The following is a 20,819-nucleotide window of genomic DNA, read 5'->3' as shown; positions in this document are numbered from 1 at the left end:
TCAAAAATATTTGGAAATTATGTTAGAAGAACCTCGGTTTCAGATGTCAGGCATTAAGGAAAAGCCCCTGGACTTATTCTTGTATTCCTTAATACAGGTTAATGCTTCTTGCTTGTCTTTGAATGGCTGCATGCTCTGGATGGGTCCCTTTTCTTCTTTATGCACTGGCAGTTCTGCTTTGAATTCCTTCTAATCTGCAGCCAGAACAAGTGGAAATCTCATCAGACCTGTTAAATCCTTGCCTTCCCCTGGGCTTTGTCATTCAGTGAATACCCTTCCTTTGAGCTCTCCCCATGAAACTGAATTCCTTGTTCTGTACAGGAAAGTTATGGGCAGTTGTTTTTTTTTTTTTTTTTTTAATGAAGAGATAAGGTGGAGCTTATACTTTGCCAATGAAAAGTACCTGCTTGTATTAATGTTGACCTGATCTGTATTCTGCTGGTTTTGGTAAGTAAAAAGATACATGTATGCATTAGTTGGAACAAACGAGACATCCTCAGATACTAATGATATGGGGTTGTTTTTGTTAGACCAAGGAGAACTGTGCAGTTCACCACAGAGAAACACACGCTTCTTGATGCTGGTCAGCTTTGGAAAAAGACTTGATCTTTGACTATTGCTTGTGGCTGGGCCAGTTATGATTTTCAAGAGAGGAAAAGTTTTGAAAGAAAATGGATTTTCACAGCATTAGGAAAGTTGAGAATGGAAGACACTAAGACATCTTTGCAAATGAAACTCCTAGAATTCTACAAACCTACCCTAGTCGGTTTGGCACTCCTTGAGGTCAGAAATAGCATGCCCAGTTCATGTAGCACCCAGTTTTTCTCTTATTAAATAATAGCCTTATTTGAGAGGAAACTCTCCCACCTTCCTTAATTTACCAAATAATTACTAATTGCTAAACTAAATCTGAAGCAGGTGTAAATTTACACTGCCCCAGCAGAGCAGGCACAAAAGGACTCTTGATTCCTATTCTAGAACTTCCAGCTGAGAGCTTGGCTGTGGAGCTGCCTCTGCAGAGACATACAAGAACAGGCTTTAATTTTTTAGGATTTTTTTACAGAAAGGTCTGGACACAGTGCAAGGTATGTGCTCTTGAAAAAGACTTGAGCTATTCTTTAGGGAGAGGGGGTGGTAGTGAATATCTTTTGGGTTTATGGTTTCTTTAAAATCTGAAAGGCCATATTGCTTATACCAAATCAATTCCAGACAATATGGTAGCCAGGAGCAGGAAATTTAAAGAGGATGGGAGCTTTTACTTTTTTTCATATGTGTTGCCCCCTAACCTACATTTTTTTTTAGCTCAAATATGTTGGTACTTTCAGTGCTGATGATCTGTTCTACCCTGTCGAGGGAGCTAAAATAACAGTCTTTAAAGCAGCATTTGGCATTCAAGAAAATGAATCCCACAACAAAGATGATAGTCACTTACCATCCCTTGTTTCAGGCTGATTGCCTTTGAAAGTTTTCAGCTTAAGTCTGTGATGGTCATAGCCTGGGGTGTATCACAGACTTCCTGGCTTTGTCCTCAGGGTTATTGCAACAGTCGTGCTGTGAAGGAACAATGAGGTAGTGGGAAAGGGCTCTCATATCTGAGGTATGACTTCTTTGCAACTGGTACTTAAGCTTGGAAATTGTGTGTGAGGAGACTTGGTAATGTGGCTACAGTTAAATGAGTGCTTTGCCTCCTATAAAATGGAGTACTCTCAGAGATAGTTATTAGCTTTGGGAGTTCCTAATAGACTTTAAAAATCTGGGTGACTTGCTTTGCATTAGCTAATATATTCTGAATATGTGCACAGGAAAACCTGAGCACAGAATCAATCACTAGGGATTTTGTCAAGGTTAAACAATGAATTAGTTGAAGTGATTAATTACATCTCACCTCTTAATTCCTGAGCAATTAGACAATACTGTCTTACAAAGTAATTTCCATGCCTTTCCTTTATTCCTCCACACTATTTTCCTGTAGATCTCTTTGAAAGCTCAAGGGTGGACATGCTGTTTTCCAGCCTTCTGTCAAGATTTGCAGAGAGTCAGCTGTGCATTTAATTTCTCTCCTTGTTCTGAGACAGTTAGTAGTTGTTTAGCCTGGAGAGCCAAATAGCTCTGGAGCAAAGTAATCGGTCTCCATGCACGGTTTGTAACTAATACTATTGTAATACAGAAGAAACATGAAGCACTGAATGTTTCTTTCCAATACTGTGGCACTCAAGCAAGTAGGATATGTTTGAGACATGCCAGCTTCTTAATCCAAAGAGTCTACATGATAAATATGAAATAGTAGGCTCGAACCTGCAGAGACATCTCCTGCCTTCCCCTTATGATACAGTGCTTTCACACTTGTAGAGAAGCAAATTTCTATAATATGCATTTGTCATAGAGAGGGGATTTTTTTTCCCCCTCTATTGTCAACGCAAAAAAAAAGGATGAGAAATTAAATGGTAAAAACATTTTCAGATTTGTGTGTTCAAATTGAAGTTCTGCCTTTCCTTCAGCTGGCTAAACTCTGTGATTTGCTCTTTGGAGTTTCTTAGCATCAGTTTATTAATGTATGTTTTCATGAGGAGAAAAAAGGTAGGAAATGCACAGTTGAAATTACAGTTGTTTGACCTAGTTTGTGAAGTCCTAGGCTGAGAGTTTGTCAGCCTCTTAAGTCCAGCTCTGTGAGAGGAGTCACCTTTAAGAGATGTGTTAGTTGTTCCTGTTGTGTTTGATTTATGACAGAAGATTCTAAATCTGGTTTAATTTTGAGATGCTGAAATAGGAAGATGTTAACAGTCTGAAAAAAATTGTGTGACATGAATACCAAGAAGGGGAAAGGGGAAAGGAAATATTTAAGAGGGTAGGCAGGATAAATATAAACAAAGAAAAACTGAGATGGAACATCATAAGAAAAATCCTGAAATTAAAATCTGTTCAGCTGAGTTGCAAGAACAGTTGCGTTATCCTAGCTCTTTAGGACAGCCAATATTAGAACAGAAATACAACTGAAACCTACCTACATATCTATAGGGTCTATCTGTAGACCATCTAAAGAATCTGCCTACATGCATTTTAAAGCACTTCTCACTACACTACTAGAAAGGGGATTGGGGGCAGCCTGCCGAGTCAGGGAAGTGGTCTACATGGCCTATGTACTTGTTCTGAACAAAACCTCTGGAGTCCAGTTCTCTTGCTTTATCAGATCCCTGTGAGCACTTTCCCATGCAAATAGGTGAGATTTCCTGGGAACACATCCTTATAAAACTTTTCTTTCACTCCTTCAACCCAGTGTTTCCACATAATCTTACAGCTATCTGAACTTTAACTAGATTTTCAGATCCCCAAAGCTAGCTGAACCTGAAGGAAAGTAGCGCCACTTCCCTCTGCCATGTAGAAAGCACTCACAGGTTGTCATATTACAAAATGAATGTACCACTTGTTTTTCCTGTGTAAATCTGATGTGTGCATTAAACCTGATGTATCTTTTACAGTGAGGGTTTGACTTTTCTGCATTGTATCTAGTGGGGGCAATAGAATTAAAGTTAGCTCCAGTACTAGTGGGCTAGTTTTCTTTTAATTATTATTTCAGTTGTCTACGAAATAGTGGCTTTAACACTGAGGAGAAATTAAGTTTGTTTCCTTTCCAGCTTTGGAGAGTCAACAGATTTGCTAGGCTTGGGTAATTTTATTTTGTTGAAGTTATTAAAACTAACAGGCAGAATTCAGCCATTACCAAGGTTTTGTGTAATACCTCCATTCCCTTACACACTGTCAGTTGCTAACAGCACATGGACCTAGTCTGAGGTGGCCCAGCTTCTGGAGTCTGCCGGCTGAAATAGTTGAAAAAGACTTAAGACACATTGCCCAAATGTAAGGCTTTTTTTAGATGGTAAGTCATCCTTGCAGTTTAAGGCTAGAAATGGATCCAGACAAACATCCCTGAACTGGAGAAGAAATATGGATACAAATTTTGAAACTAATATTTTTCTCTACTGGAAAAGAACCCCCTAATTTTCTATTTATCCTGTTCCTTGTTTCCCTAACAAAGCAGTATTTTTCTGATCATGTGAATTTTATTTACTGACTACCAAGTAATTGCATGGTGAGTAATTGGATGGCTTTGCAGGACTGGAAATGGAATGCTGAGTGCTTAACCTGTAGGTGAGTGTCCCAGCCCTGTGCTGTCCCAGCAGCGAGGGCAGATTGCTCTCAGATGCTGGCTGTGTGACATGGTGGGATTCAGCCCAGTGGAGTCAAGCCTGTGCTCCGCAAGGAACCACTTAGCTCTGTTGGCAGCCCTGGGAAAGGATCAGGACAACACATTCTTCTCAGGAAGAATGTCTCCTACTAACTACCCATTGTCTGGACAGACTGTATCTCTGGCTGAGAACATAGAAGTACTCGTAGTAATCGAAATCTCAATTTGTTCATGCTGAGCTCTGTTATCTTTCACTGACACTAGATGAAAATTAAATATTTGATTTAGCTGCAGGACCTTAAGTAACTGCCTGAATCACTGCTGGAAAAGTAAATAAGCTTTTAAAAGAAAAATTTGTAGCACAGAAACTGCCAGAAGGAAGCAGTACTCAGCACCACTTTAGTTGAAAGACGGGAACAATTCCTGCCATATCTCAGCAGTGGATCTTTTCTTTCTGACCCAGCAGCTGTTGATTAGTTACCCTGAGCCGTTGTAATGTGCACCAGGTCCCACTAAAGTCTCTTGGTTTTTTGCTTAAGAAGGAATGGTGAAAAAAATGCAGCCCAACTGTTACAATATAGAAACCTACAAGAGCAAAGCTTGTAAAAAGAAGCCCAGCACAGAGAGAGATTTTATTCATATGGATAGAGCTTTTTCTCTCTTTTAAGCTCCATGGAGCTTTTCCCTCCTATAGTTTTTTGCAAATCTTCTTCCCGTTGTTGCTGGGAGATTTAAAACAAACAGCCAAACAACCAAAAAGCATTTAATGAACTCTGAATTGCCTTGCAACTGAGAGAATTTCTAGGTTTCCCACTTCCCCAACTGGCCTAAAATCACAGAAATAACCTCATCTTGTTATAATCCTGTTTCACAACTGCTTAATTCTACTCTAGACTGGTTTTTGCTTTCTTAGCTCTCATTTTTTCCCCTATTACACATGTATCCACTCTCTTCCTCTGTCACAAACAAGCTTGCTCACACCCCCCCCAAACATCCATGCTCACATACACCAGGAGTGGTTTACAGCTCAATATGAAAGATGTTTCTTAACAACAACAAAAAAGCTTTCATTGTTTCTGATGTGGAGCACAACTAACAAAACAAAGGAAACCAGAGCGGGCAGTAAAACTCTTGGGGTGTGCAAGCTCAGTTGTGGGAAATACAGTGTTAATTTTTCTTATTTTAAAACCCACTAATGTCTCTCAAAGAATTCAAAAGAACATTTTGTTTACTTAAAAAGTAAAAAAAAAAATAAGCTGATGACTTCGTTATATGAGATTTATTTGGATTCTTTTTTTTTCTTAACTAGGAAAGTTTGTAGGAAAACAGGATATTTGTCTCTGAAGAGGTTGTCTGCTACTTATTTCCTGCATAAACTTCCTGCTGTTGCAACTTCAGAAACTACTGTCTAATCCACTTGTGTCCCAGGCCTTTAACTCTGTCACTGTGCACCTGGTCCCCAGACCATGGACTTCCAAAATTAATTCATTCTCCCATACCACCCCTGCCTTTAATTTCTTTAGCATTCACTCGCTGGGTCATGTGACAAGTTTTCTTCAGCCTTTCTTTCCTTGCATAATCATTTTGCTCACCTCTCCCTCAGATTTTCCTGTTTCCTCACATGCCATTCTTCACAGTACTTACATTTGAACCATCCGTTGAAGCCTGTGGAAAGAAGGTCCTTGCTTTTGTGGATGTTTCAGCACTGTCTCACTGTACAGAGAAAACACCTGCAGCTTTGCAAATATCCCTGGAAATTTGATTTCCTGGGATTTTTGACTTTGTATCCATTCTTTTCATCCTCTAATTAGTACACTTGTTATGAGCTTACTTTAGTTTAGCTAGTCTCTGTGGAGTGTGGTAATACCATGCCAAAACTTTTTTTTTTTTTTTTTTTTTTTTTTGGTGATAAAATGCCATTTTCTTCCATCAGGGCAGATTACACAGTCAGCTGTGCATTAAAAGGTCAATGTACAAAAACCTTATAAAAGTATCGACCAGTCTGGAAGCCAGTTGTTATTTTTGTAATGCCTTGGTGGCACAATGATTAAACTGATTAAGCCATAAATGATGAGGACATCAACTTCTGTCAGTTCAGCTCCTGGAATAGCCCTCCAGCCCCCAGTCTCCCAGTGTTCTGGATAAATGTGCTTTGAGTTCGTCGTAAAAAGCCAGGTCAATGGACTGCCGAGTACTCAAACAAAGCAGAATGTCCTGACCATGTGCAAAGCCAGCTCTACTGCCTGTGCTGCCACAGGTGAAATCAAGGCAAGGAAATGTGAGCAGCTGGCAGACCTACAGCAGATGCCATCTCAGTTTGTCTGTGATGAAGGTGGGCTGTTCCTCTCCGCTGGTGACATGCTTCCCACTTCTGCCTGGCAATTTGCCTGGCTGCTCTTCACTAGTTATTGTCCAGATAGTCTCAGGCTTGATAAATTTTGCTCTGGAAAAAGTTTCTATCTAATTCTTTGTAGAACATAATCACAGGGCAACAGCTTCAAAGTGAGCCCCTGAATGTATCCAGCACATTGGCTACCCGGTATACTCCAACAAGTGAAGATAAACATGGAGAGCATTTGAAGAGTGTGACAAGTGTGGATGGTAGGGGTGGTAGTGACTTGCTTATTACGCATGTCACACCAGGAACACTGCACACCAGCTTTCTGCCATCTGAGTGGTGTGCCAGGACTTGGGGCCAAAACTTAATCCTAGCTGTTTAAGGCCCTGATTACCTGGGAAATGCTCCTTTTTTGCAGTGTCACATACCCAGAGCTGGTGACGAGGGAGCTGAAGTGGGAGTGCGTCAAGACGACGTTTGTGGCAGTGCACTCTGTAGCACAGCCTGTGTTGGCTCACTTGCTAGGCAACCTCTGAATGCTGCCTTTCTCAAGTGTTTGGGAGGAGGTGAGCTGATCTCCTTTTGAGTATGGCTAGAACAGAGCAGCTCTGATTCTGAATCATTATTCTGCCACTGATTAATTAACAATGGGAACAGTTTATTCATTAACTGAACTTGTCTCTCTTCTCTGCTTTATTTTGGAAAAAGCAATTAAGTACTAGGGTTGATGAACCAGAGTGTAAACACACAAACAGCTCGTCCCAAATCCCCGTGCCTCTCTTTATATAAGGAGAGTGTTAACACCTGTCTACCTGTAAGGTAAACTTCCTGCAACTCTCCTATTAGAGCTTGCAGGGATGAGGCTATGGATAATGAGCAGTATGGGTGCAGTGTTGGCACCCATACACAACGGGAGCTGGGCTTGGGCCAAGATCAGTGTGCAGATGCAGCTGGTGCATCAGGCCCTGCATGGATTTAGCAGTTGCTATGCATCTGTGGAACTAGTAATGGTGCAAAACAACCTTGCAAGGAAGGAATTTAATTCGCATTTTTTTAATCTTTACAAAAGCCCTCTTTGTAAATGCAGCTACTTGTACTTGTTGCAGTAGAAAAAGGATTTTTTGCTGTGTATGTAAGGATCACTAGATGCACCACTGATGTATGTCTGCCTTCTGGATAGAATAGCCTTTGTTATAATTTCCTGTGAACTTTATGGCCTTGTGGTCTCTTGCCCCTCTCCAATTCTTAGCACTCAGAAAGGATGAGAAAAACACTACCATATGAATGAGCAACTGGTATAATCCTGCTGAGACAGGATACCACTTTCAAGTGGCCTGTGATTGAAATTTGTGATGATTTCCAACCCTTCTGGGGATTTGCTGGACAGCTATAGGCAAAAAATGGTTCTGGGTTTGAGATATCTTGGCAGCTGGAGGGATAAGCTCTAGAGCCATCATTAACTGATGCAGACAGAAGCAAAAGGAAAGCAACTCAAGGGGAGTGACATACTTGCTTTTCTTTGAATTTATTCTTTTGCTGCTGTTTCTTGTCATAGTCCACTGATTCTGTAGTTATTTTGTAGTAGAGATTTTGTAGTTTCTTTGTAAGCTTGTGTCTCATTTTTTCAGGCGTGAGTTCAAAAATGTTGTCTTGGTCTTGAGCTCTCATGTGACAGATTAGGCACCTGCACTATAATTAGACATTTTCTTGTCTAAGAGACAAGGACTTTTCTTGTCTCTTTCTCATTGATGCCTGGAAGAGTTTAGTAACAGTCAAGGGAGTTAACAACTGAGCTACTTACTTCTTCAGTCCTTGGTGAGATGAGCATGTGAAGATGCAGATTTGTTTCATTGTTATGTATTAATGGTTAAGAGTGTGGTAGCACCTCGAAGAGAAGACAAGAATATAAACTGGGCCTTCACCTGACAAATGCCCTCCTTCTTTGCTGGACAAATGTGTGATGGAAAGAAAGAAGTAAGGTAGAAAGAGATGGAGGTACACAGGGAGACAGTAGCAAAGATGGGGGTGGAAGCTGAATAACTGTGTCTTCCAGTCTCCTCCATAAGCCTTTTTCTCTTCAGTCCTTTTAGAGGGGATCTTGTTGGCAATCAAATTAGAAATGGAGGCTAAAGCCTGAGCATGCAGTGGGACAAAGTGGCAGCTTGAAACCTCAGAACACTTCTCTTCTGCCCTGTGAAGACGGATTGTCACAGGACTGATGTCAGAAAAATGGATATGGATTGGTCTCAGAGAACCTGTGCAAAAGGGTGGCAGATGGAGGATCTGAATCTCAGTGACACTTCTGTGTCTGATGCAGCTCAGAGAAAAATGGATTCTTGAATTACAGGAGGGTTTCAATTACACAAATTGCTGGTGCAATTTGGTCAAAAGCCTGTACAGAATTGGTCCTTCAGATTGCTGAGCATGCTTTCAAGACAAGATATTAAGGATAGATGAAACATGATTCAAAACTGTCTTGTAAAGATGCACTATGGTCATTTCGCCATGAGGCAGACGAAGTTTGTTAATGGACAAGGAGTGCATTGACTCTGGTCTCTCTAAGACTCTCGCTAGAAATTATTTTGACTTGTGACAGCCACAAGCTGAAGTAATAAAATAAGCTTAAACATGACCCTGCATGCAGCCTATTAACATCTCTCTTCTGCCAGACAAAATGCTTTCAGGTGTCTCTCCTAGGGCAATTGATCATTGAAAAGCTTTATTTTATTTTATTTTTTATTATTTTTATTTTATTTTTTATCAAAAGCTGGTGACATACCATTTGCATAGGTAAGATGTTTCTCTCGGATCTCCTCTTCCCATCCGCTGTGTTGTTTATGCAGCAGTCAGCAGCAGTGCTGCATGTTCCCTCCTACCCTGGAAATCCACTGTGTGGAATAAGCAGAGGGAATGAGCAAAGGGAAACTTGAGGTGTAACTGGGCAGTTGGATTAAAGGAAAATAAAGAATAAATGCTTGTCATGGAGCCTGCATGTTAATGATCAGCCAGAGTTGAGAAAATACCAAGCTCAGCAGTCACCAGGTGTGACAAACTCCTTTTGAAGAAGGGAATTCAAGGCCTTACTTTGTTAGGATCAGTTCCAGATCAGGATTTAGGCATCATGACTTTGAGTAGAGGAATTCCTTCCCTCCTCCCCAATTCAAAAGGTTGGTTACAGCACATGAATGTATACGGCTGACTTCAGATCATTATGTAATGAATTTAAGTGTCTAAGAATAGCAGTCATACTGAATGGAAGGGATGAGAGAAAGTCTGATCCAGCCAACTGGCAATGTCATGAGACCTCTCTCTATATTGCCTGCATTTAGAGAGTGATCTCAGAGGTGGCATTTTGAAATGGAGAATCAGCTACTGAAACTGCTTCTGGCAGATAAATTCCTGGCCTGTATGCTTCAGGTAAAAGCTGCCATTTTTTCATAAAACTTGTTTGAAGGAGGAGCCTTCAACAGTCCTTGTTTCATACCTAGATTACTCATTCAGGAAGTGTTAAAGATGAGTATAGACCTTTTGCCTGCAATGATGCCATAAATAACTCTCATATGGGAAAACTTTCCACATTTCTTGAGCCTTGGTCCCTGTGCACAGATTCATTGGAAAGCAAGTAGAAATACAGTATAGTTGAATAGTACAGTGCTTGCACCTTGAAATAATTTTCAATTATTTTCTTGTTCCTTTCATTTTGAAGGCAAGAACTATAAATTCATAAAACTTAATGAAAAAATATGAATGAGAAGCTATCAGATGCCAGTTAACAAGTTCAGATTACTTCCTCAATGACAGGGTTGCACTTTGAGTGTTAGAGTGAAGGATAAGAGTGCTGGGTTTTCAACTAGTATAGCAGTAATGGGACCCCACTAATGTCTCTAGTGGCATAAAATGAGACAGATTAAGCAACAGATAACATAAGACATAAAACGGCATAAAGATGTCAGTTCTTCTGAGCAGGCAATATGACAAAGGAGAATTCAACAGGAGAGCAATGGACTGGCATGCAGCTCAGTTGCCACAATCAAATAGACTGAAAACCATCACACCCTCAAGAGGTGTAATTTTGCTCTTTTTCTGTGCCCATAAGCAGGGTCTCCAAAGACATATTAGATTTTTTCCATGTCCTTTCCTCTCTTTACTTTCTCCTTAGGGATGACACAGACACTTGATCATTATGATTTCCAATGACTCATGCTCAGCAACACAAAGCTAAGTTGATTACCAATCCATCCTCCAGGAAATACTGGTGGGTATCCTCAGGAATCTAGGTTAGGTTCAGGTAAACATCTCTCACACTGGTTCTTCTGATGACTGGAGCAATTTGGTTTTTTCTGCTTTCTGTTTCTAACAACAGAAGTCTTGTTCTCAGTTAAATAAAAAAAAAGGATATACTTGGTAGGTGAAAAAATCCAAACAACAACTACAAAAAACCCCACCCAACAAAACCTTCCAACAGAAAATATAATGATATACCAGAGGAACCATTTATGCATTAAAATCTCTTCTCAATTTTCCAGAAGGCATCCGAAGCTCATTAAAAGAAGCTTTATTTTGGTGTGGTTGTGGTTTTCATTTTCTCTCTTCTTGAAACAGCTTCTGTCACAGACAAATCACTTTCTCTGGCATTTTCAAGCACATATTTCCTAGCAGTCATGCTAATACCATCACAGGAGGGAAGCATTGAACTGTTGCTGCTTCACCTCTATCTCAGCAGTGCACAATTCTGACTTGCAATTGCCATTGAATGCAATTTTTCTGCAGGGAAATGTAGCCAAAATAGAGCCCTTACCTTAAATAATAAAACTAATGAACTTACACAATGTCTGATTTCTGCACTATGCAAATCTGTTATTTTGCATGGTTGAATTAGTGGAATACAAAGATATCTCCATGTCAGGTATTTGTGATATACCCAGGATGCAGCACACAAGCTTGAGATTTTGTTGCAGGCTACGATAAGGATCAGGTCAGAGACAAAATTATTCAGTAATGGTACGTTTGCACCAAAGTGGTTAATTTTACCTGAAATCTGCCTCTGTTGCCTGAGTGCCACTCTGTGGTGGCCTTATCTGCAATATTTGGTATGTAACAGCCCTATTCAAAAAGTTTTAAAGTCAGTGCAAGGCTTCTCATAGCTTTTAACAGTTTTGTGTAAGGCTCTGATTTGAACGCTCATGGGAAGCCTCAATTACAGCCTTCATCTCCCTGCTTTGAAAATGTGGTCTTGACCACCCAGCATGAAGAAGGCTTCCTAGGTGCCAACAGCTGGATTTTTTAATTGTTGTGTCCCTTACAGGCAATGTCACTCAGTAGAATCTGATTTAGCAAGGTTCTTCAGATGCATTCTTAATTTCTAGTCACCTTATGAGCCTGTGGAAATCAGGGAGCAATGTTTGAGTGCTCAAAATCAGATAGGTTCTCACCCAAGTCCTCAATATGCAGAATCAGAATAGCCATACCCATGTCTAGCAATTGTCAGTGACACTACATTACTAAGTATTACTGTAGCATTGTGGAATGAAGGCAGGACCCTTTGGCCCTGAGGCATTCTGTTGAAGGATCTGAAACAATGCACTTATTTGGCAGAGAAATACAAGAAAGAGATGGTGTTGAAGGGAATACCTGACAGGAATGGTGTCGAGTTAGTCACTGGAACAAATAAGCCCACTGATGGAGAAGAAGTGGTTAAAGAGGACCAGGAGTCTCAGAATTAAATAGTAGACCAGAAGCCTCTGCCTGAGTGATTGCCATAGGTGCAGAAAGTTAATAGGAGGCTGGAGTTAAAATCCCTCCTTCTGTTATGGCATATCTGACCAATTGTCATGATGGCTTCAACCGTAGTGCTTTCTTCATGGCTCTCCTGACCTGTGAAGGTGGAGCAGCATTCCCAATAGAGTCAACCTGGTGACTTGACCTTGACGTGCATTTGAGGCACTCTAGGGTGAAATTTTCAAGGACACTGAAGCTGGCCTGATATCTCAATTCTTTTTACAAGAGGTGAGCTTGGTACTTTGTTAGCTTTATTATTAGCTAGTTTAGGAAGTTATGTTAGCTCACAAGATACACAAGAATTGGAATGGGCACCCAGGAAAGAGCAGAAGTGGTCCACAGCTGTGGCAGGGGAGTGGACTCTCTCTCTCTCTCCAGAGAGAGCATTAGACAAATGCAACCACTTCATGCAAGGTCAACATTTTCCATACTTCTTGCCCTAGTAGTGCCAGCTGTATTTTCAGAGCTTAATGATCTATCCTGCTTCATGCCATGCTTTTCTATGTAGAATAGTGCTGCAGGACTGAGACACTGATGGTTATTGTGCATTTGAGGGAAGGTGATAACTGCAGCACTTGTGATGGAACCTGAAGAGATACTGAGTAACAAGAAACTCCTCATTTTCTCTGTCTTCTTATAGACTCCATGTCAAGTCACCACCTTCACGAGACCCTCTTTTCATCTCTTTACAGGAAAAGAATAGTCCTCTGCCTTCTAAAAGTATTGCGAGACTAAATTCTTTATTTTCCAGAAAAAATAGTAGGTTTCAGCTTCAGACCTATCAAATATTCTCATGGTTCTTGTTTGTACACTTATTTTTTCAAAAATGTATGGGAGATGAGAAGACTGAAGGTTAGTGGTCCAAAACAAATTTTAGTGGTTATTACTGTAGCAAATAGTTGGATTAGGTAAACATATGAACAAGAGCTTTTTCTTCTCAGCACTTTTTTTTTTCACCCACAGAAGAATGTGAGCCACCCTTTATTAGGTGTAAATTGTGTATTACTGCATCAAGAGATTGTTGTTGATTTACATGGGATCATAGCTTGGCTCACTCAAGCTCTGCTCCACTTTGCTGGACTATTTTGTGACTGCAATGAGGCATCCTACTAATTTCTCCTGCAATCCTATTCCTCACATCTCCCAGGCCATGGTGTTTGTGTTTCCTGATTTTAAAGCACAGTGTCTTAATTGTGGTCAGAAAAAAAACATAAGGGAAGGGAATGTTCTGATCTGTCTTTTAACTGCAGTTCTTTCTGGCATTTATTTCAAAGTAATTATAGGAATGGAAATTGCTATGAAAAATGGCCTTTTCCTACTAACAATCTCAGACACTTATGTGTATTTGAGACAAATCTGCAGACGTTTGTTGACACAAGTTTTATTGCAAGCCATATTTATTTTCCAGCCACTACTGCGAAATAGCATTGCAGCAAGGGCTGTCTTCAAGGAGAGGAGAAGGGTAAAGAACCAGAGGGGCCTGCAGTGCTGAAGTCACTTTTTTTCTCTTTCTTATCAGAGGCAGCTTTTGCTGCGTAAACTGTGAGCCTCTCCTGCCCCCTCGTGCAGACATGTGAGCACTGCCAGCAAGTCTCTCAAAAGTCTGCTCAGAGGAACAGCAGATTAGAATAACATGCAAAAGAGCTTCGAGATAAAGCAGTTATGTTGAACAGTGTTTTAGAAGGGTTAGCCATATGAAGGTAGCTGTCTAGTTCTGCACTGGAGTGTCTCTCAAGCCACTAACAAAGAGAAGTTTCTTCTTGAAAACTTGCTTTTCCAGGCTGTAGAACACATAACCTTGTGAAGATGGTAGACCTGGTGAAAGTCTATTCATGTGTCATGTTCAGATTTGACAATAACTGTGTCCAAAATTTCTATCTGAAATACGGTATCTTCAGGAATTAACCGTGGAAACATCAGTTAAACCTTTCTACTCTAGTGCTTCTCTCTTCAGGACAGGTCTCCCACATGTGTTAAGCCTTTGCTGGCACATTGCTGGGTCCTGCTGTCACCTGGTGCTTTCTACACCCGCATCTGGTACCCAGATGTCTCAGGCTAGACATCTGTTTTTCTGGCTTGTGTCTCTCACGACACTGAGTTCTAAAATACTTTTGGGTGCCCTTAATTGAAAAAAAAAAATCAAGATAAATATCAAACAGTTTGTCAGAAACTGCATGGTGATCAAAGGGTGAGAGGCATGGCAATATCTAAGCTTTGCATTCATATTTCAGTGTACAGTTTTATGTACCTGCACCAATGGTGGACCATATTTAGAAGACTAGTAGTTTTGTTTTTCTGAGTGCTAACTTAGACAAAATTTCACTGAGGTTAATGGGAGTTCAGCTGAACAGAATACAACTGGAATCAGGACTATGGTACTTGGTTGTTTTGGGGTTTTTTTCCCCTAATACAGTCAGGGTCAGAGTGGATTTGTCTGTATTCCAAAAACATTTTAGCAGAAGATATTGAATTACAGCAGCAGCTTCCTCACCTTATTTTTGAGGACCAAACTAGGTTATATAACTAATGTTGTTGAGCAAACACATACTGACATTGTCTGTGATATTAGACACACTATTTTGGATGCAGCTTAACTGTTTTAGGAAAAAGAACAACCAGTTATACAGGACTGATCAAGAGCAGAGAAGATAAGTGAAGAATACAAGTCTTCTAATTCTTTTCCTAGGTTCCCATCCTGTAGGGTTTGTATCTTTTTCATCATCTTTCTTTGCATAAATGAAATCCTAACATCACCCCCTCCCAATTCACAATAAAAGCCCCAAACCAAAACTGAAAGCCAAAAAAAAATTAAAAAAAAAAAAGAGAAAACCCACAACAAAAACCCCACCAAACAACGAAGAGAGGAAATCCCTTCTGCGATTACAGTGAACAGACTTTTAAGACCAGATTTATAAGGTCTCCTAGTCTCTAAACTGACTTTTCTTACTGGAAAACATTCTTGCAAGCAGCAGGGCACCATCATTTTAAACAAGAGAGGGGTGATGGTGGGCCATTTGAATAAACAAAGTCACAGAAGAAAAATCCACTAACAATTATTAAATATGATGATACAACCTCTGTGTCAAGAATTCCCTGAACTGGGGTTTTCTGAAGCCCATATCTTTCCCAAGGGAGGTATAACAATAATCTTGTTATGCTACTTACCTTCCTAACTGATAGGCACTGCCAAAAAATAGATAATCAGGTAGCTGATCTTCAATTCTACCATTCTATTCTAAAGAATAGAATTCTATTCTAAAGGTAGAATTCTCTTAATCTCAAACCAAAAGAGAGCAAATAAGTTGTGATTTACAAGGACAGAAATTGAACAGAGAGTAATTCACACAACTCTTCCCAGTACCCAGCAGACCTGGCTGCAAATGTACAAGTAACTATGAAAACAGAGAATTGAAAGCCACAAAGAGCCATAAATGGATTCATCAGATCCAAATTTTAAATAATTCAGCTTAGAAAGATTAAGTGGTGGTGGTGTTGTTATTGCAACTTTTTTAAGGCCTCAATTAATTCTAGAGAAAGAGAGCCAATGCACCTTTAAAAGTTTCTGCTTAATCAAGTATAGCGAATGCTCATTTAATGATTGTCTTTTTGTACCAACAAGAAGTAACAACGCTTTTAGCAAAAGAAATGGCATGAGAGAGAAATTGCCTAATCAGCCCTACTCATGCAGTGCTTTGTGAGAGAGATTATTGAATTTTCAGTCTCTGCAGAATTTTAATGAAGCTCTGTCTTGCTGGAAAATCCAGCTCTTTGTCAATAAAGTTCAATAACTCGACCACCCATGTAATAAGATGTACTGCCTGCAATCTTTCACTTGCCAAATCCAGAGCCCTGCTGGAGTCTCCCTGAAAGTTGGAAGTACTCATTTGTGTTGTGTATTTTCCTACAGTCTGCATGCAGTGGAATTTGTATTTACTGTAGTGAAGGTGTTTATAGTGCGGTAGAGAAAAAAATTCAAATTTGTCTCAATGTGCTGGTTGCTATCCTAATAGGAATATTGCCCTGCTGAAAGCGAATACAATTAACCTGTCTTTAGGACCACATCTGTCACAGAAAACTCTTCATTAAGTTACAAAATAAGTAACAAAGTACTGAGGAAGACAGAACTGTGAGAAAGGGGGTGAAAGGTGTTTCAGTAACATCTGAGCTGAGGTGAAAAATTAGTGGGCAGAGAAATTCGGAAGGTCACTAAACAGGAGAATACCCTTGCACCAGGAGAATACCCTTGCACCACTGCTGTTGCTTGGTATCAGAAGAAAAGTGAGACCACTGATCTGCCAAATTAGGCAGAGCAAATTTCAAGGGATATTCACAAAACCCTCCAATAACCAAAACCGAAAACTAAACAAAAACCAAACCCAAACAAATAACAACAAACCCACCAAAAAATACCAAAGAAAGAAACTAAGTTAATTTGGCTGGATGTTTATGGAGTGACTGTTCTGTATACAGCAAATTTTAAGTTTAAAAATAATCAGAAATTGCCAGGATGTGAGCAAGCCTTTTTTCTATGGATTAACTGGCCACACTGAGGTCCTCTGTGCTGCTAGTTTCAAACAGAAGTTCTATATTTCTGGATTTACAGGACCTTTTGTTGATGAAAATTTCATTGTGGCACTAACTTACTGCAGTGAGAAATTGTTTTTATATTAACTATGTTTTTTCAGTGGAAAAACTTTTGCTGAAGCAACTTCTATACCAATTGCTCTCTAACTCTGGACTGTATTCCAAGATGAGCAAAAAAGGAATTAAAACTGAAGAGGAATATGTGTAAAGGAAAATCCATAGGCAGCAGTGGGGAGCTGGTATTTGATAAAACCAGAAGACTCAGTCTCCTCTGATGAGAGGACACAAAGTTATTGAAGAAAATGTTATCAGAAACTAGTGGAGTAATACTGAGAATAGCACAGAAGCAGATCAGCCACAGCAGGAGAAAACTTAGAATTAACCCTGACCTCAAGGTTGTTATGGAAGTGAAGAAACCTGTAGAATATACGTCATGGAGAGCAGCAGGAAGTGTGAAGATTTTCTTGTCCCAGCTGCCCATAAATGTCTTTCAGACAATGGTTTACATTATATGAAGCTAATACTACAAAGTTAGATGGACAGAATAGACAGGGAAGTAATTAGAGGTACCCAAAGAATGAAGAATAGGCAGCCAAATAATTGTAATGCAATAGATGGTGTTTGCTTTATAGAAACAGCAGATCAGAAAGGTTTAATGAAGATTCTTATAAGCTATGGAAATCTGTCAATTAAAGTAGTGTGAGTAGCTGGAAATGTTGCAGATTGCTTTGGAGAAGAATGTTGATCTGCTGCCTAATAAAAAAGCCTTTGTGGAAGGGTGCCAAAAATGCATTAAAAGTTTCACAGTGATTGCCCTGGAGGAAAAAGGACTAAAGACTGGTGACCCTAGGTTTGGGTAGCTTTTAAGTTGGGTAGGTGGTATTCTGAAGTTCTTGCTACCCTTACCAAAATATGCGTCAAGTCATCCAAATTAAAAATGTGAGTAATAAAGGACTTCTTTTCCAAAACTGGTCACAGGTAACATTATGATCCTCTGGGAATTTTATGATACTGAAATGGGAAGAATTGAGATAGGAATGTGGTAAATATGTTAATAAGAAATAGTAAGAAACACTGCTAAAGCTTCAGGTATTTTAGTCAATGAAAGAATTAACATGGAAATAGAAGAAAGCAGACAGAGGGGGGCAAAGAGAATGGGTAAGAGTAAGAGAAAGGAAATCATTCTGGGAGGAAATGGAGATGATGGGACTGCTGAAGAGCAATTTAATAGAATGGCGCTGTCTATCATATTGAAAACTAATATAGGTAGAAAGATTATTAAATACTTGCAGAAGAATGGTTTTCATGTCCAGCCAGAGCTGGACATGAAATCCCAGAGCAGCAGAAGAATATGAACTGAATTTTTAAGAGAAAGAGACTTCTTTCCTGAGTGCTTGCTGGTAAATAGGTTGGAATTGGAGTAGCAGATAATGTATTGGAGAAACAAAATTTATACATAAGGTGTTGAAGAGAGTAGGCTTTTGAGCCCTCAGAAACTGACTGTTAGAAAAGTGTGAACAAAGCATCTATTTGAAAGGATGTGTGCACCAGGAAAGATCTAGCTGCCTGTAAAGAGAAATAGAGAGAAAACATGAGAGGAAGAAACACATGAAAGTTAATGTTTGAGGCATATGATGTGTCCTAATAGCAATGAAGAGAGAAGAAAGGATTCCCAGCAACACTAGAAATCAGAGAGGGTGTGGCAAGCAATAAACTTGCATGTACCAGTGTTTGTTTGCTGGAGTCAGATAATTGCCAGTGCATTTGTGGTTTATGTCTTAGAACAAATGTCTGGGAAGAGTCCAGACTTTGTCTCACTGAGTGTACAAACCAACTGAGATTAACTGATTACTGATCAACACAAGGTAAGAACATTTTCCTCTGTACTTGCCAAGTGAGACTCTCCAAATGTGGGTGTAGGTTAGCCAAACCTTTTAAGAGTAATTTATTTTCCACTTCATAAGTTATTTAGACAAGGTAAAATGTGCCATTGAATGATACATCCTAGGTCAATCATGAGACATGTTGCTCCATGCAGGGGTTACTGGGTACAATTTTGGCCTTTATGTCAAAGGGAGTCTGAAAAGTCTATCTTAATGTCCCTTTTGGTTTTACTCTTCATTAACAAAAAGTATTAGATGTCATCTTCTTCATTTGGAGACAGCATTCTTTACAGAAATGTGTTCTCTGTGTTCAGAGTGAGTAGTATTTTATTACAGGAGAGGATTCTTACTGCATCCCTTTCTACTAGTGTGAATCTTTAAATAGAAAGTATTACATTAAGCAGGTGCATGATTCAACTCTAGGTAAGACAAAGTGATGGCACCTCAGCAAAATTATTTAGAGGAAGAGGATGTGTGTTGGTGCCCAGACTTCCCTGAAGAGCCACCTTATTCATTCCTGAGTGCACATCCTGTATGCAATTCCATACCATACAAGAGACAGCATGTGGAAGCCAGTAACGTGTGAAATGCATGGGTTTCTATGAAGCAGCAACTCCTGCCAACACTTCCAAGACTAGAGTTCAGTTGCAGTCTTGCAGATGACATCTATGTAGGTCATTGGCTAAAGAGATATCTGAGAGCTAATTTCCTTCCTGGAAAGGTGCGAATAACTGTGAATAGCTGGATACCTCTCTGAGTGAAATGGCATGAGATAATAAGATTTAACTATACTAAACAGAAGTAATTTTAACCTTGTTAAGAGCCCAAATGAAAGGTAAGAAATATGGGATTTATTCGTATGTTTGCTACAGCATTTCCTTCATTATGGGCATTTTTTAAATTTAGTCTTGCTGACTAGTATTGTGTTAAAGTGTTTTGCATGAGGTGAGGCACCACTGTATGGGTTAAATACTTGTTCTTTCTTCTCCTGTAATTGTCTTAGTCCTTAATATTAGATACTAAACAAGCACAAAGTTTAGTAATACAGTAAAAAATTATGCTAATAAATATGCAAAAGTCAATCCTGCTCTGAAAATAAGCATATGTGATAAAATATGAAAACTGACTAAAACTATAAAAACATTTGAAATAGAAACTGATGCAAAACTGCATCTGTACCAGATATAATATACACTGGGACATTGTAGCAAGTGTATTTTCATCAAAGAAGAAAAATAAAAAAAAAATCTGGAAAAATCAACACTGCAAACAAGAGCTCAGGAATATCCTTGACTTTTATGAACAGGTATTTTTTTGCCTTGGGTACATTTTGTTTCCTTTCTAAAGTAGAACCTTTTTCAGTTTAGTGGAGCTTAAGCTTTATAATTAGAAAATACTGATAATCATGTTACTCTTCTTAGTTGTTACCATTTTAAATTTCATTAGGTACCATGATTAATTATATACCATGTATTTTATGTTGTTGTGGAAATAATACTGAGAGACACTGCTCTTATGATATCTGCATGGTCTCCCTAAAAGGACATATTTTAAGATGGTAGCTGCTCTCTCTCTGCATGCAGGACAAAAGCTGAATGGGTCAGGGAGGCTGAAGGCAAGCTCCTTGTTCTTGAAGTTTGTAGGAGTGGTTTCATGCACCAGCTAAGTGCTTGGATTATATACTAACTGCTGGTATACATCATCACAGGTATTTCATGCCTTTCGTTTCCTTTGGTTCTGTGAGCATCAGCGATTTCAGAGTATATTCAGTGATGTATGTGAGCTCCAATATGCTGATAAAAGTCCAAATTGCAAACCTTGTTCTTTCTTTCTGAATGCCTGTCCCCACCTTCACCACATTATGTAAGGATCTTTGCTTTCAAGACACAAAATAAAAGAGTGCTTAAAAAATTAGATGCTATAACAATGACTAAAATCCTACTTGTGAATCCACTCCTTTAAACTTTACTCTTGCTTCTCTTTTGTATTAAGCATTATCTATATCTCCAGTGTTGTTTAATGTCTGCCTCTATGTTTGCCCTTCTTGAAGACA

At 39.4% G+C, this 20,819-nt stretch overlaps 1 long non-coding RNA gene across 1 annotated transcript; it reads left to right on the top strand.

Moving 5' to 3' along the window:
- Positions 1 to 995: 995 nt before the first annotated feature.
- LOC136291785 (uncharacterized) lies at positions 996 to 9,153 on the top strand. The gene is made up of 2 exons (XR_010721718.1): positions 996 to 1,085; positions 8,603 to 9,153. It is a non-coding gene; the product is annotated as an uncharacterized lncRNA (long non-coding RNA).
- Positions 9,154 to 20,819: the final 11,666 nt, after the last annotated feature.

This window comes from Chamaea fasciata, unplaced genomic scaffold (genome assembly GCF_029207755.1).
Source record: "Chamaea fasciata isolate MVZ Bird 193981 ecotype frontalis unplaced genomic scaffold, bChaFas1.0.hap1 SCAF_7, whole genome shotgun sequence".
NCBI classification, from domain to species: Eukaryota; Metazoa; Chordata; class Aves; order Passeriformes; family Sylviidae; genus Chamaea; species Chamaea fasciata.
The sequence above is the reverse complement of the archived record's forward strand: the minus strand, read 5'-3'. Positions and strand labels throughout refer to the sequence as shown.